Genomic DNA, 17,088 nt, shown 5'->3' with positions numbered 1-17,088 from the left:
GTGTCGTATTTGCGGTGCTTTCTACAAAGGAATGTCAATAGCGAGGATAATGGCCTCCCCTTTTTTTTACCTGTGCCTCTGAAAGGCACAAACTAATGGCTTTCTTTTGTCAGGTGGTTGTCGCGCAGCTGGGTGCCCACGACACATTACGTGCAGGTGGTCACTTAATTGTCTTACCGAAATATTTACGACACCAGTTTCCGCTACAGTGGCAGTCTCATATAAAAAAAATTCACAGGTCAAGAATTTGCGTTACAAATCTGTAGAAACAAAATCATTTAAACATAATTGTGTCCAAAAAATTTTCGCCAGCATAGTGATACATTCACGCATATACACTCATTTCATAACTCTTAAAGTACGATTCTTGGTTTCCAACATCCTTTTTCACGAATCAGAGTCCCTAACCACTACTCTTTATTCCTTACCTTATTCGTCGACACTTCTTCAATATTTCATCATAACAGATACATAGCATAGTCAAATAATTCATAAAGCATCAGCTTATTGACCATAAACATACCACAACAGCATAATACACATAGTCATCGTAATAATAACATCATAACACCTCAGTCAAATTCTCAAAATCGTCGTAGCTTCCTCCAATAATTTCAAAACCTAAAAAAAATTCTCTGCTCATGTCAAAAGTGTCATCTACCTCAAAGGTACTTTAAAAATCATGATCCCATACCAAATACATCATTCAAACCTCTCATAGTATCACAAGGGTTCTGAAAAAATATGAAGATTTCACAAAGTACAGACAAAATACAATTTCGTACGTGTGAAGTTATCCAACTGTGTAATTACGTAAACATCTGTCACTGATGTAGTAAAATGAATGTTTGTCTCTCCCAATAAAATGATCAGATAGCTGTGTAATTAATGTGTTAGAGAAATATGGTATCGATGTGTAAAGTTGTATAAGCAAATGCCATATTAGCTAGGGCTCTTTGTGCTTGCCAAACACATGGTACACAAAGTATGCGTGTACCCCCCTGAGGATTAATGTAATTATATCCTCAGGTGTTACAGATTACAGCAATGGAATGAAATGTATCACGGAAAACTTTCTTTGTAATTCAAATATGTTGATAAATAAATAGTTTAATGCGTGTCCTGTAGCGCTAAATGTGCGTCTTGCTGTAAGACAATCTCTGTGGAAGTGTCGTAGTTATTGTCCTCCGAAAGCTAAGTTCTGCAGAAGTCAATGTACTTACCTCATGATAAACGAAATTGAAATGCTTTGCGTATAGATATCTTAGTTATTACGCTTATTGCCATGATGAAGTAAGTACTGTACTGTACGTATTGTTGTGCTACAGAAAAGGCTGTCTCATTGTATTTATACCACAAACGTTAGTACTAAAACATGTTTTACTTTCCAGAAAAATTCAGAAAAACTGTGCAGATATAAAAAAGATAAACTGCTAAAGCAACATTGTAAATTGTCACTCATTAGTAGCGTCGTGATAAAATCGTGTAGCTGTCACATAAACTAACCACTGTATTATCTGGTATCTCACAGAAAGTACTTTAAATCCAGAATGTATTTTCAAGTAAACCAAAATGTTGCATTAAAATCTCATTAGCAATACTGGTAAATGTTCTAAGTATGTGAGCCTTATAGTCGTTACGTAATCGTGCAACTAACAAGCAAGAATGTACACACGAAATAACACTGTGACGTCTGTTCACTATAACAATGCACTCGTAAATACTGTCTAAATAAGTTCTCTAAGTTCTAGACTGGATAGTTAACTTCGAAACATTGTCGCATGTTAGTTTCTCAGTGTGACAAAACATACTACAAATGTGAAGTGAAATGTTTTATGGCAAAGACAAACTGAAAAAGCAGATTGGTCAATAGACGGTTTTACATGTAAAATGTGATGTAAACCTTTGCTCTTCCTAGTACACAGACTGTCAACTGAAAAGCAATTATCATGTGGTTACGTCGGTAAGGAACATTGGAATTTTGCTCAAGGTTAGCTTATGTTATTTTTCTCTTAGCCGGCCGGCGCACGCGGCTGCCTGCGGTGCGAGTCATTGTCTGTTTCTTTGTTGGAACGCGTCGTTATTGGGATTAGGAGACCTAACTTCTACAAATTCACCTTGTCGAGAGGGCCCTGCTCTGTTTGAAGCTCGCCAGTTCTGATGGATTTCCGGTCTGTCATTATGATCATATCGTCTGACGTTATGTCGGTAGTTCCTGTAATTTCTTGTTTGTCGGTCATGTGGTGGAGAATTTCTCCCTGAATTATGACTGCGCGGTGGACCCTTGGGTCTGAAGTTATTCTGTCTCCCGTGATAATAATAGTTCTGGTTGCCATATTGTCTGTTTCTATGATTGTCTCTGTCATGTTCATTACTACAGAAATACGATCTTTCTCTGTAACTATTACTCTGCCAGTGGTTGTCATACGGGTGGTGTCTGTTTTGGTCACGATTTGTGTTGTGAGAATAGACTTGTCGTGTCCAGTTACTATTTCTTTCATCGCGGAATTGCGACGGATGTGACCTGTAATTTTTGTGCTCCTATTTTCGCGTTCCGCGATTGTCAGTGTCAATTTCTAATTCTTGTAAGAGTCCCTGAAAAGCTTCAATGTCGTCTTTGCATCGTCCTGCTAAAATAATATGCCGTAAATGTTCAGGCAATTTGATTAAGCAAATGCGGATGAGTTCTGACGGGCTGTATGGGTTTGAAAGATACTGATTCTTATGTAACATGTCTTCAAAATATTTCACAAGACTTGAAAATTCAGATTGTTCGAAATTTTTCATCATGATGATGCCATGTTTTACTCGGTCTTGTGTGGCTTGGGACCAATATGCTGAGAGGAAGGCATGGTAAAATTCTCCTTCACTGTGGCAATCGTGAATGAGCGATCGCATTCTTACAGCTGGTTCATTCTCTAAATAGCCACACATAAATTCTAATCTGTGCTCTAGTGACCAGTTGGGAGGAAAACAATGAGAGAATTGATGGAGCCACGCTTGTGGATGAATGTCGTTGCCAGAATTCTTAAATGTTTTGAATTTACGTGCAGTAATGAACAGCTTATAGTCAAAATCATCGTGTCGGCGGGTAGCATATCGGTCATTGTTACGTCGTTTCGGCGGTTCCATCTCAAAATTCGGTGCACCTTGCCAATTACTTTCATGATTTCCGAAATGCCCTGTGTTATTATTTTGTGGTTGTTCTGTATTGCTATGTCCCTCTTCCCATACTGGGGCGCGAGTGTCCTCTGAAATATGTAATTCTTGTATTACTTGAGCCAACTGATCTTGTACTTCCCGCATTTCTCTTTTGTACTGTGTGTTGATTTGATTTTGATTCTGTTTGAATTTCCTAATTTGTTCATACTCTTCAGTGTCAGTGAAGGCTACAGGTTTTGTGTCATTCAGATCATCATCTACCTTCGTAGATAAGTTAGTGAACTGATCTGAAAGTTCGGCTACTTTATCCGACAGTGAAATTATTTCCTCTGTGTGTCTTTCTGAACCAATTTTCAGAGTATCTACTGTGTCCCTTAAGTTCGCTTGAGTTTTTGCAAGTTGCGTAACCGAATCGGTAGATGCAACTGAGTCAATTTTAGCTTGCAAGGTCTCATGATTTTCATGAACAATAGTTTGCAGTTCTTTAATGGCTGCTTCGTGATTCTGTAATGCATTTTCATGCCGCGAAAAAATAGGTTGGAAATGCTCACAAATTTGTGTTTTTACGTCATTACAGACTTTTTGACATTTCGATTCGATGTTATGTAACTCATTAGTTAAATCTTCACGTGTTTGTTCAAGTGTGGTGTCTAACTTTTGAAGCTTTTGTTCCATTGTGTCTAACGTTTGAAGCTTTTGTTCCATTGTGTCTAACGTTTGAAGCTTTTGTTCCATTGTGTCTAACGTTTGAAGCTTTTGCTGTGTTTGTCTCTGATTTTGTTCCATTGTGTCTAACTTTTGAAGATTATGTTCCATTGTGTCCAACTGTTGCTGTGTTTGTCTCTGATTTTGTTCCATTGTGTCTAACTTTTGAAGCTTTTGTCCCATTTGTTGCATTAATTGTAATAACAGTGCACTGGTGTCTGAAACATGTTCTTAGTGCTATTCGACAATGCATTTGAACCGCCAATATTCGCAGTTTGAAAAACAGAAAATGTGTCCTGATTTATTTGAGAAAACGGTGAGGACGCAAAATCTGAATCTACAGTATTTGCAAGATTGTGTCCTGTCATTTCGGAATCGTGAGGCGAGCTGTTGCCGACCGATCGATCGATAATGCTTCCCTGTTCACTAATTGTTTCACTGCCTAGACCATTATTTGCAGCCCGCTCCATTTCCCTATGCGCTATTACCAAATTACTACTTTGAACGTTAGTGAATTCATTACATGGTGACGCTAACACACTGCTTTCGTCTTCACTGTCATTTCTCAGTTTACTTTGGAGCCTAGTATTACGTTTTTCACACGCCATTATTGTCACAATATTTCACACGACAACACAAAAAAAGCACAATTTGAAAAGCAAAAATAAGAGAACACATTAACATATCACTGAAAATAATATCTATTAATTGCAAGCGCAGCTGCGAAATACTTTGTGCAAAACTACATGCATGCCACAACTGTTTTACTGTACAACAATGAAAGACTGCAACTACAAAGGAAATTCTATCATTACGCGCTAGCAATAAACAAAAGCTACACTAATTACACAAACTACAAGAAAAAAATCAGAAGATTCCAGTGAGGTATCCTTGGCTAAGGGTCGACATATGAAACGTCCCCTTAGAAAAATTATACAAGACTGTGCTTAAACTGACACACAATATTTTTTTTTTGCGCAACGCAATCTGACTTTCAGTAATCCCTACAGCAGAATGGCCCTGACTAACATTAATCTATATGTTTCACAAATCACTTACCTCACAAAAATCTTCGTTACTCGAACTACTGCAATACAGCAAGCGCCATAGCCAGCTAACTAAAAGATTCAAACTACGGAAGTCACTAACTACTGATAGGCACAGTTTGCAAATAAAAGATTTTAATAGAGAACAAACAATGTATTTAACTTAATAGTCATAATATATATAGCAGTTCATGACACCAATTCTTACAAATTTCAAAATTCCGCCATCTCTCTCCCCACGTCCACCACTGCTGGCGGCTCACCTCCAACTGCGCAACGCTACGCGCTGTTAGCATCCAGCTGCCGCTGCCCAACACTACAATGGCAGACAACAATGCAGACTAAACACAGACTGCACACGGCACAGCCAGTGATTTTTTCATACCGAGCGCTATGTGGCGTTACCAATAAGAAAACCTAAACAGCCTACTTACAATACCAAGATAAGAATGAGGAGCTAAAATTTCTGCGACTGTAGGAATATGCTGATACGACTATAACATTGTTGCATATAACATATTTGCATAAAGTTTTAATCATCACATCGAAAAAACAAATTTACATTACTAAATTTTATTTGTTCACAATGGCAAGTCTGCTGTCCTAGTAGGCAGTGAAATCCACGCGAGATGGTATAGTGGCAAGCCACTGAAGGGACTAAAACAAAGCAGCGCAGACTATTGGTAAAGAGACGTACGGTGCGCTAATTAGTTTTCTTCGTCCGAAGGGGTACAACGCCGCAAAAATTTAAGGTGAGTTGGTGGCAGTGTACGGACAAAACGCACCATCATATGACACACTGATTACATCTATATACATACTCCGTAGACTATCATAAGCCGGCCAGGGTGGCCGAGCGGTTCTAGGCGCTACAGTCTGGAACCGCGGACCGCTACGGTCGCAGCTTTGAATCCTGCCTTGGGCTTGGGTGTGTGTGATGCCCTTAGGTTAGTTAGGTTTACGTAGTTCTAAGTTCTGATGACCTCAGAAGTTAAGTCCCATAGTGCTCAGACCCATTTTTAGACTACCATACGTTGCAAGGCGAAGGACAACACGTACTAATACCAGACATTTCCTTTTCTGGTCCACTTGCAAACAGAGCAAGTGAAAAACGACTGTCTAAACGGCTCCACACGAACCCTAATTTCTCGCATCTTATCTAGATGATCCTTATACGAATTGTACGTTGGCGGCAGTAGAATCATTTTGCAGCTGGCCTCCAAAGCCGGTTCTCTAAATGTCCGCAGTAGTGCCTTGCTGCAAGAGCGTCGTCTTCCCTCTAGAGATCCCCATTTAAGTTTAAGAAGTATTTCCGCAATACTTGCGTGCTGATCGACCTTACTGGTAACGAACGTAGCAGCACCCCACTGAAATGCTTCCATGTCTTCCTTTAATCCGACCTGGTGAGGATCCCAAGATTCGAACAGTGCTCACTAATAGCGTTATATACGACGTCTCCCAAAATCCTCCCAACTGAAGGAAACCGAGCATTCGCCTTCTCTACAACGGATCTGATGTCCTCATTCCACTTCATATCGCTTTGCAACGTTCCAACTAAATGCTGACTGTGTCAAGCAGCGCCGTGCTAACGCTGCATTCGAACGTTGCAGGATTTGTTTTTCCTACTCATCTGCATTAACTTATACTTTTCTTGATTAGAGCAAGCTGCCATTCATCAAACCAACTAGAAATGCTATCTAAGTCACCTTACATACGTCACTCAACGACCACACCTTCCTGTACACCAAAGTGTCATCAGCAAATAGCCGCAAATTGCTGTTCAAATGGCTATGAGCACTATGGGACTCAACATCTGAGGTCATCAGTCCCCTAGAACTTAGAACTACTTAAACCTAACTAACCTAAGGACATCACACACATCGATGACCGAGGCAGGATTCGAACCTGCGACCGTAGCAGTCACGCGGTACCGCACTAAAGTGCCTAGAACCGCACGGCCACAACGGCCGGCCAAATTGCTGTTAACCCTGTCCGTAAGGTCATTTATGTTCATAGAGAATAAAAGCGGTCCTATCCTACTTTCCTGGGCCACACCTGACGATACCGTTGTTTCTGATGAACTATCGCCGTCGAGGACAACTGGCTTAGAGGTAAGAGGTCTTAGAGCACTCACAGATCTCCCAACCTCATTCGCATGCTCGGACCTCCGTCAACAGTCTGCAGTGGCGCATCGTGTCGAACATTCTCCGGAAATCTAGGAATGTGGTATCTGCCCATATTCATGGTTTGCGAAATATCATATGAGAAAAGGAAAAGCTGATATTCGCACGAACAATGCTTTCTAAAAACGTGCTGATTCGTGAACAGAAGCTTTCCCGTATTAAGGCAACTTACTATTTTCGAAATGAGGATACGTTCAAGAATTCTCTAGTAAAACCGATGTTAAGGACGTTAGTCTATAATTTTCCTGATCCTTTCTCTTACCTTTCGGATATACAGGAGCGACCCGCTCTTTTTTACAGTCGCACGGGACTTTTAGCTGGGCGAGAAATTCGCGATACATGCAAGCTATGTGAGGAACCAACGCTACAGAGTGTTCTCTCTAAAACCGAATTGGGCTTCTATGTGGAGCTGGATATTTATTTGTTTTCAACTCTTTCAGTTGCTTCCCTACGCCACAGATGACAATTTCTATGTCCTCCATGCGGGAGACTGTATGACGGCCAAACGACATTTTCTGTGTACTATCGTCGTGCGCGAATGATCTGTTAAATGTGGCAGACCATTCCATTGTGGCCAAACACGTCTGAATGACGAGGAAAGAAGTAGCAAACAATCTGCCCGTGAAGAACAAGCTATAACAAGAAAAGTGTAGGCCCTGGTGTTCGAAGACCGGCATCTCAATCAGATGTGAATAAATTCTCTTTCCAGCCTGCCTGAGCCTGTCTTTGTCACGCCTCTTACAACAGCTGAACCTCCAGCAACGAAGACATAATGGAACACGTGTAGTGAGGCACGGTGGTTAAAGCAGACCAACTTGATTATCTGCAAGCCTGGCAAGATTAACAGGACCTGTTCAGTCTGCTGCACCTGACAACAGGTTGCGCTACCAATCCAACGTGACTGGTAAGGTATACGTTTGAGTAGGTAGTTTTACAACAGAACCAAAATGGAGAAACTAAACTTAATGGAGACTGAGGAGAAATTAAGAACTGGGGGATTAATACCAATCATGCGACTACGCCAAAGTCCAACAGGGGAAAAGTTTTCGTTACTAAACGCTCAGTAGGGAATCTCTAGTATGTCATGACGTGTTTATAAATTTGAGCCTCACTCCATAGTCCGGATTATGATAGTCTACGGAGTATGTTGAAACAGTAAAAAATATGATTCAGTGGAATAGAAAAACCACATTCTGGTGGTATGTAACGTAGTGCGAAGAACGCTTAGTATGAAAGAAAATCCTCTTCTTTCAGACGCGTCCATCTTATATTAAAATAATAGGAAAAACTAACTTCGTGTTCGCTACAATGCATTTGGGGTATTTAGAATGAATAGTTTTGGTCACTTACAATGAATTCAACGAGCACGCAACACACATCTTGGAAAAAGTATTTAAAATTGGTATAACTGGTGTCACATTTCGCTGAAACTCATTACAATTACAGAAACTGGACTTCCAAAACCTTACTTTAGTTGCAATCGTTGTATAATATACGTCTTCTGGTTCTTAGGATATCTACTTGCAGAGATGGCTGTGCTTACTCTAGAAATTAGAGATGGCCTGATGTTGGTTCGAATTGATATTAGTAATAATCCAAACACGGTGAAATTGCAAAGAAACCCTTTCATATTGAAATAAATAAATAAGCTGGAAATACGCCGAAAAAGAAAAGAACAAATAAAATCTACCATTTTCTGGCCTACAATAGCCTAAAATGAATATTCTTCTAGCGACGCACTGGTAAGGTCAACTTCAGAACCCTATTCATAACACTAGAATGAAGTGTACAGAGTAAACTGCTACGTAGCGTAGAACTGCGGGAAGACGGGCGGTCTGGCAGGCAGGCCGGCAGGCAAACAACACTCCTGCTTTAGCCTGCTTGGTTTCGGTATAGCTTGGCTTGGATGCCAGTAAAACAGCCTGCCCGTTGTCCCGTTCTGCTGCTAATGTGCGGCAGCTTGCCTGTCCGGCTAACAGGCAAACATGAGCAGGTTAAATCGTAATGCGGGCTATGCAGAAGAAGTGCCGTGGGAAACGGCGAAAGAGTGTGTTTTTGTTCTCCGACAACACCACAGCTCACACTGAACATGACACGGTCCTACATGCTGATTCTTGGGGCTGCCATACTTTGTCCTCTCCTGCCACTGAACCAAATGGCACTTGCCTCTTTCCTTTGATGAAGAAAGCATTGCTTGGCAGGCTGTTACACAATGACGACGAAGTGATTTTCGAACTGGAACGTTTGTTGTACAGCCAATATGCAGACTTTTGTAAACAAACTCCCTGTCAATTAATCCAGTACTGGAAAGAAAGTGTCGTACTGAACGGTGAATATGTAGAGAAGCACTTACACTCTCACTATGTTTCATGTCGCACCTTGATATTTTTGAAGTTATAATCAAAAACTTACGAATAACCCTCGCATATATGCAGAAATACGAGGGCGTATTGGTGCGTATGTAATGTTAGTATTGAGCAAATACACTGATTCGTCTGCCAGATGCTCAGCCGTTACACAAATGTGAAAAATGGGCGAACTCCTGCCTTATGCACGACGGAGTGTTGAAAAGTAATTATTCCTATTTTTTATGTGAAAACTCTTAAAGATTAACATTCTGCATTTTTATTCATCATATCTGCATATTTATTTCTCAACATAATCACATTTCGCCGGCCGGTGGGGCCGTGCGGTTCTAGGCGCTTCAGTCTGGAACCGTGTGACCGCTACGGTTGCAGGTTCGAATCCTGCCTTGGGCATGGATGTGTGTGATGTCCTTATATTACTTAGGTTTAAATAGTTCTAAGTTCTAGGCAACTGATGACCTCAGAAGTTAAGTCCCATAGTGCTCAGAGCCTTTTGCTTTTTTGAACACATTTCTCCCGACGAGAGAGCACTTTGTTGATATTGTCCCTGTAGAATGTTTGGTTTTGTTGACGGAGCCAAAGCCTGACGTCTGTTTAAACCGCTTCATCACTATCAACGTGAAGCCCTCGGAGGTATTCTTTGTAGTTTTGGAAACAGACGAAAATCGGATGAGGCCAGTTCGGGACGGTATGGAGAATGATCGATGATAGTGAACCCAGGGTGTCAGATTGTTGCAGACGTCGCAGCGTTCGTGTGTGGTCTGACACTGTCATAGTGAAAGAGAGGATGCTCCATGTACCGACGAACTCTTCGAATTCGAAACTCGATTACGGTACTCTGTGTCTCACTTTACATTACACATCGACAAGTTATTCGCTACAGTTCGGAGCTGCAAATATGGAACGTGAAGAATGTGTTGTTGTTGTAGTCTTCAGTCCTGAGACTGGTTTGATGCAGCTCTCGCAGCTACTCTATCCTGTGCAAGCTTCTTCATCTCCCAGTACCTACTGCAGCCTACATCCTTCTGAATCTGCTTAGTCTATTCACCTCTTGGTCTCCCTCTACGATTTTTACCCTCCACGCTGCCCTCCAATACTAAATTGGTGATCCCTCGATGTCTCAGAACATGTCCTACCAACCGATACCTTCTTCTAGTCAAGTTGTGCCACAAGATCCTCTTCTCCCCAATCCTATTCAATACCTCCTCATTAGTTATGTGATCTACCCATCTGATCTTCAGCATTCTTCTGTAGCACCATATTTCGAAAGCTTCTATTCTCTTCTTTTCTAAATTATTTATCGTCCACGTTTCACTTCCATACATGGCTACACTCCATACAAATACTTTCTGTAACGACTTCCTGACATTTAAATCTATACTCAATGTTAACAAATTTTTCTTCTTCAGAAACGCTTTCCTTCCCATTGCCAGTCTACATTTTATATCCTCTCTACTTCGACCATCATCAGTTATTTTGCTCCCCAAATAGCAAAAATTCCTTTACTACTTTAAGTGTCTCATTTCCTAATCTAATTCCCTCTGCATCACCCGACTTAATTCGACTACATTCTATTATCCTCGTTTTGCTTTTGTTGATTCATCTTATACCTTCATTGCAAGACACTGTCCATTCCGTTCAACTGCTCTTCCAAGTCCTTTGCTGTCTCTGATAGAATTAGAATGTCATCGGCAAACCTCAAAGTATTTATTTCTTCTCCATGGTTTTTAATACCTACTCCGTACTTTTCCTTTGATTCCTTTATTGATTGCTCTATATACAGATTGAATAACATCGGGGATATGCTACAACCCTGTCTCACTCCCTTCCCAACCACTGCTTCCCTTTCATACCCCTCGACTCTTATAACTGCCATCTGGTTTCTGTACAAATTGTAAATAGCCTCTCGCTCCCTATATTTTACCCCTGTCACCTTCATAATTTGAAAGAGAGTATTCCAATCAACATTGTCAAAAGCTTTCTCTAAGTCTAAAAATGCTAGAAACGTAGGTTTGCCTTTCCTTAATCTTTCTTCTAAGATAAGTCGTAGGGTCAGTATTGCCTCACGTGTTCTAACATTTCTACAGCATTCAGACTGATCTTCCCCGAGGTCGGCTTCTACCAGTTTTTCCATTCGTCTGTAAAGAATTCGCGTTAGTATTTTGCAGCTGTGACTTATTAAACTGACAGTTCGGTAATTTTCACATCTGTCAACACCTGCGTTCTTTGGGATTGGAATTATTATATTCTTATTGAAGTCTGAGGGCTTTTCGCCTGTCTCATACATCTTGCTCACCATATGGTAGTTTTGTCAGGACTGGCTCTCCCAAGGCTGTCAGTAGTTCTAATGGAATGCTGTCTACTCCGGAGGCCTTGCTTCGACTCAGGTGTCTCAGTGCATTGTCAAACTCTTCACGCAGTATCGTATCTCCCATTTCATCTTCATCTACATCTCTGCCATTTCCATAACATTGTCCTCAGGTATATCGCCCCTGTACAGACCCTCTATATACTCCTTCCTCCTTTCTGCTTTCCCTTCTTTGCTTAGAACTGGTTTTCCATCTGAGCTTTTGATATTCATACAAGTGGTTTCTCTGTCCTCTGAAGGTCTCATTAATTTTCATGTAGGCTGTATCTATCTTACCCCTGGTGACAGAAGCTTCCACATCCTTACATTTGTTCTCTAGCCATCCCTGCTTAGCCATTTTGCACTTCCTGTCGATCTCATTTTGAGACGTTTGTATTCCTTTTTGCCTGCTTCATTTACTGCATTTTTATATTTTCTCCTTTCATCAATGAAATTAAATATTTCTTCTGGTACCCAAGAGTTTCTACTATCCCTCGTCTTTTTACCTATTTGATCCTCTGCCTGCCTTCACTATTGCATCGCTCAAAGCCATCCATTCTTCTTTTACTGTATTTCTTTCTCCCATTCCTGTCAATTGTTCCCTTATGCTCTCCCTGAAACTCTGTACAACCTGTGGTTCGTTCAGTTTATCCAGGTCCCATCTCCTTAAATTACCACCTTCTTGCAGTTTCTTAAGTTTCAATCTACAGCTCATAACCAATAGATTGTGGTCAGATTCAACATCTGCCCCTGGAAATGTTTTACAATTTAAAACCTGGTTCCTAAATCTCTGTCTTACCATTATATAATCTATCTGATATCTTGTAGTATCTCCAGGGATCTTCCATGTATACGGTCTTCTTTCATGATTCTTGAACCAAGTGTTAGCTGTGGTTAAGTTATGCTCTGCGCAAAATTCTACCAGGCGGCTTCCTCTTTCATTTCTTAGCCCCAATTCATATTCACCTACTATGTTTCCTTCTCTCCCTTTTCCTACTCCCGAATTCCAGCCACCCATGACTATTAAATTTTCGTCTCCCTTCACTACCTGAATACTTTCTTCTATCTCGTCATACATTTTATCAATTTCGTCGACATCTGCGGAGCTAGTTGTCATTTAAATTTGTACTACAGTAGTAGGTGTGGGCTTCGTGTCTATTTTGGCCACAATAATGCGTTCACTATGCTGTTTGTAGTAGCTTACCCGCACTCCTACTTTTTTTATTCATTATTAAACCTACTCCTGCATTACCCCTATTTGATTTTGTATTTATAACCCTGTATTCACCTGACCAAAAGTCTTGTTCCTCCTGCCTCCGAACTTCACTAATTCCCACCATATCTAACTTTAACCTATCCATTTCCCTTTTTAAATTTTCTAACCTACCTGCCCGATTAAGGGATCTGACATTCCACGCTCCGATCCGTAGAACGCCAGTTTTCTTTCTTCTGATAATGATGTCCTCTTGAGTAGCCCCAGTCCGGAAATCCAAATGGGGGACTATTTTACCTCCGGAATATTTTACCCAAGAGGACGCCATCATCATTTAACCATACAGTAAAGCTGCACGCCCTCGGAAAAAATTACGGCTGTAGTTTCCCCTTGCTTTCAGCCGTTCGCAGTACCACAACAGCAAGGCCGTTTTGGTTAGCGTTACAAGGCCAGATCAGTCAATCGTCCATACTGTTGCCCTTGCAACTACAGAAAAGGCTGCTGCCCCTCTTCAGGAACCACACGTTTGTCTGGCCTCTCAACAGATACCCCTCCGTTGTGATTGCACCTACGGTACGGCTATCTGTATCGTTGAGGCACGCAAGCCTCCCCACCAACGGCAAGGTCCATGGTTCATGGGGAGGAGTGAAGAATAAAGATGTGTAATATTACTACCTTTTGATATTTTTAAAAAAGTTTAAAAATTCGGAGCATTACTTTTCAGGACACCCTCGTATAAGACACGTTGGCACACCATAACACAATATGACTAGTGTAAATCGATAATAATCATTTTATTACGAGAAAGAGGTAATGCTGTATTACATTTCACTAGGATAGGGACCACTTAATCCATATCCTGGTAAACAGCTCAGCATTTAATTCAAGTAATAACGCAAATAAAAAATGAGTGAACGATGATCGTGACGTGGGGCTTTCTTAACATCCACTTTTGAATGCGAATCCCTTGTCGTGGTGCATGGAGTATACAGGTGTGTAAAAGGTAATTACGTAACTACCTAATATTGCCATCAATAATGAACTTTGGAAAAAGTGGAAAAATTAAACCAGAAAACGACCTATAATGGGAAGTTTGAGTACGACGTTAAGGAGAAACAGTTTCACAATATTTGCCCATGTACAGTTTCTTGATCTCCGTTTTAGAATAAAAATTCGATTTTATTTTTTATCTGCTATGTAGAAGTTAGCTTTCCATGATACATGACATATCATGATATTTGCTCGTCCTTTTGAGATGTAGATTACATAAACGCATCGAAAAAGAGGGACATACGCCGGATCATAATAAGTAATACGTTCAGTATTTTGGAAAATGAAGGTTATACGTGGACAAAAGAGACAGTTAATTAAAAGCAGTAATTATTCAAACAGAAAATATTGCAGACACGAAGAAGGGAAAATTTTAAAATAGAATGACGAGTCTATTACAGAGAATAAAACGACAATAGGAACATTATAGAATGTGTGTGTGTGTGTGTGTGTGTGTGTGTGTGTGTGTGTGTGTGTGTGTGTGTGTGTGTGAGGAAATGATGGTGGTGTATTCTGAATGCTGTGCTATTCTTCACCCAAAGTATGTCAGTCGCAAGTTGTGTATATATGGAATCTTAAAAAAAAGATTGAATGTTGCGTAAAGAGGTATGATCTCAGAAGCGAAAGGATCAAAATGTGTTATGAATATGAATGAAAATCTAGTGATAGTATTTCTGATTATGCAAAGGTGAGTCCAGCATGTTTTGACGGTAACGAAGTTGAGCAAATTATGGTTTCAGTTGGTCATGCAGGCCTAGACCATTACCTATTAAAGTTTTCTATCAAGAATACCTAAGATAGTTCTGGATCTTGCCTTCTGAGGAATTAATTCTAGATTAGATGGTGTTGATCACGGCCTCTTTTTACTGTTATGTATCTTGAAATTGGAATATGTTAGTATTATATTTTTAGCTGGATGAGTATATGTTGTGGAAGACTGATGTTGTAATGGATTATTCGGTAATGGCTGTATGTAGTACCTGGACATTATACTTAAAAAAAAGACAATCAGAACCTATAATCTTTTACAAAACTATGCGCTGTGTGCCTGTAGTTTTAATGTGGAAATCGATTACACAAAACGGCGATACTAACAATTGTTTCGTAGCCAATCTCATGGTGGATTCAGAGCTACTCCACCGGATGACTGAAATCGTCTCGTCACTCATTATTCCTATAGAGCAAGGCCTGGGAAACCTTTCTTGTGCAGTCGCAGATGTGGCTCACTGAAACATTGTTTTTCTAGATGCGTTACGGTGCCGCTAATGTCATTCGCGAAATGTACGCTGGCTACAAATGTAGTCTTCTAGTAAACTGTGTGTTACAGCTCATAAAAACCAACAATTCTGGAATTTCTCGTCAATCTGAGAACCATAACAGATTGCCTTAATAGGAGTTGAATATAACTATCGCGCACCCTATCTTCAACATACAATCCATAAACCAACTATCCAGCACAGCCCTATAAGAGAAATAAATTACGTACAAGGACTGTGAACACTTTTTCCAAACGAGGTGTCACATTTACCGTTCTAGAAAAGAACGATAAAAAGATCTAGTAAACTTCTTTCTACAGCCTTCTCCTCTACCAAAAGCATCAGGCACATAACTTCCCTGCGATATTACCTGATTTGCAATTCTACACTGATGTCAATGACGTAGACTAGATTTTGTCACAGCTCTAACGATATATGGGAACTGTGACCGGTAGAAAAAAAATGGTTCAAATGGCTCTGAGCACTGTGGGACTCAACATCTTAGGTCATAAGTCCCCTAGAACTTAGAACTATTTAAACCTAACTAACCTAAGGACATCACACATACCCATGCCCGAGGCAGGATTCGAACCTGCGACCGTAGCAGCCCCGCGGTTCCGGACTGCAGCGCCAGAACCGCACCGCCACCGCAGCCGGCAGACCGGTAGATTTACGGCAACACTATACACCTGATAATATTAGTTTAACCGGTTCAATTAAGGTATATTTTGCTACTAAATGATGTACTTTTGTTAATAATGAGACTCTTTGGGTAAATCAAGCACCTTACAGAGGCGTTATAAAAATGATATTGGAACGCTTTTATTCAAGCGGGCAGGCGGGTTCCTCTGAATGCTTCGCTTTTCGACGGTAACACGATGGAAGCCTTATATAACGACCTCTGGCGAATACAGACGCCGTCGCTAGCGTGGGCGCTACTCAAATATAGTTTCGTAACGGCCTCATTGCGGCCACAGTCTTCTGGACACAACGATTATGGGTGGAGTGGAATGAAACTTTCTGTCTATTAACTGGGACTGAGCGGATACATAGGTCGGTGATTGCCCCCCCCCCCCTTACGAACTTCATTAGTCTCTGCAGGAATGATTTTTTCCCACTCTTATTTGGAGCCACTGTGACGGCTTTTCCTTTGGGACTAGCGAGTGGGGTGATAGATACCACTGTCAGCTTGTATTCCAGGTCTGGCTTCTGCTAGAGCAGCTTTCCTCAGCCCTGGGTCGGTAGCGTCGACAGAGACGCATAGTATTTCATGATAATTATGACTGTGATTATAGTGTTACCGAGTAAGTGTAGCATGTATTTCCAACAATAGTTTGTGTGTTGTTCGCATTCTGTATTTGGAGAATATGTTTAACGACAGATGTTGCTGTATCTCTAAGGTCGAATTTTCTATCGTATAACAGTCGTGACCTCTGTGAGTCTATGACTTTGTGTGTAACAAGAGCTTATTTTTGCTGCACTCAGTCTTGTTGCTCGCTCAGTCTCGTTTATGTGTGGCGAGGATGCATATACTTCGGATTCATTTCCGCACATATTTATGAGTCTTGTACTGGTATACTAGTATTGCGAGAGTTACAGGTCTTTATATTCTGCCTGGGAACTCTGGTGGCTCACGTCCACAGTGTTCTTGCAGGATTGTATTCACGAGTGTTATAGCATCACCACATACTGCAAAATGCTAGCTTCCCAGCCTGTGTCTATGGAATTCTATGGATCAGCGAAATTACGTTAACAACAGA

Source organism: Schistocerca gregaria, chromosome X (assembly GCF_023897955.1).
Source record: "Schistocerca gregaria isolate iqSchGreg1 chromosome X, iqSchGreg1.2, whole genome shotgun sequence".
Taxonomy (NCBI): Eukaryota; Metazoa; Arthropoda; class Insecta; order Orthoptera; family Acrididae; genus Schistocerca; species Schistocerca gregaria.
This window is presented reverse-complemented; position numbering follows the sequence as displayed.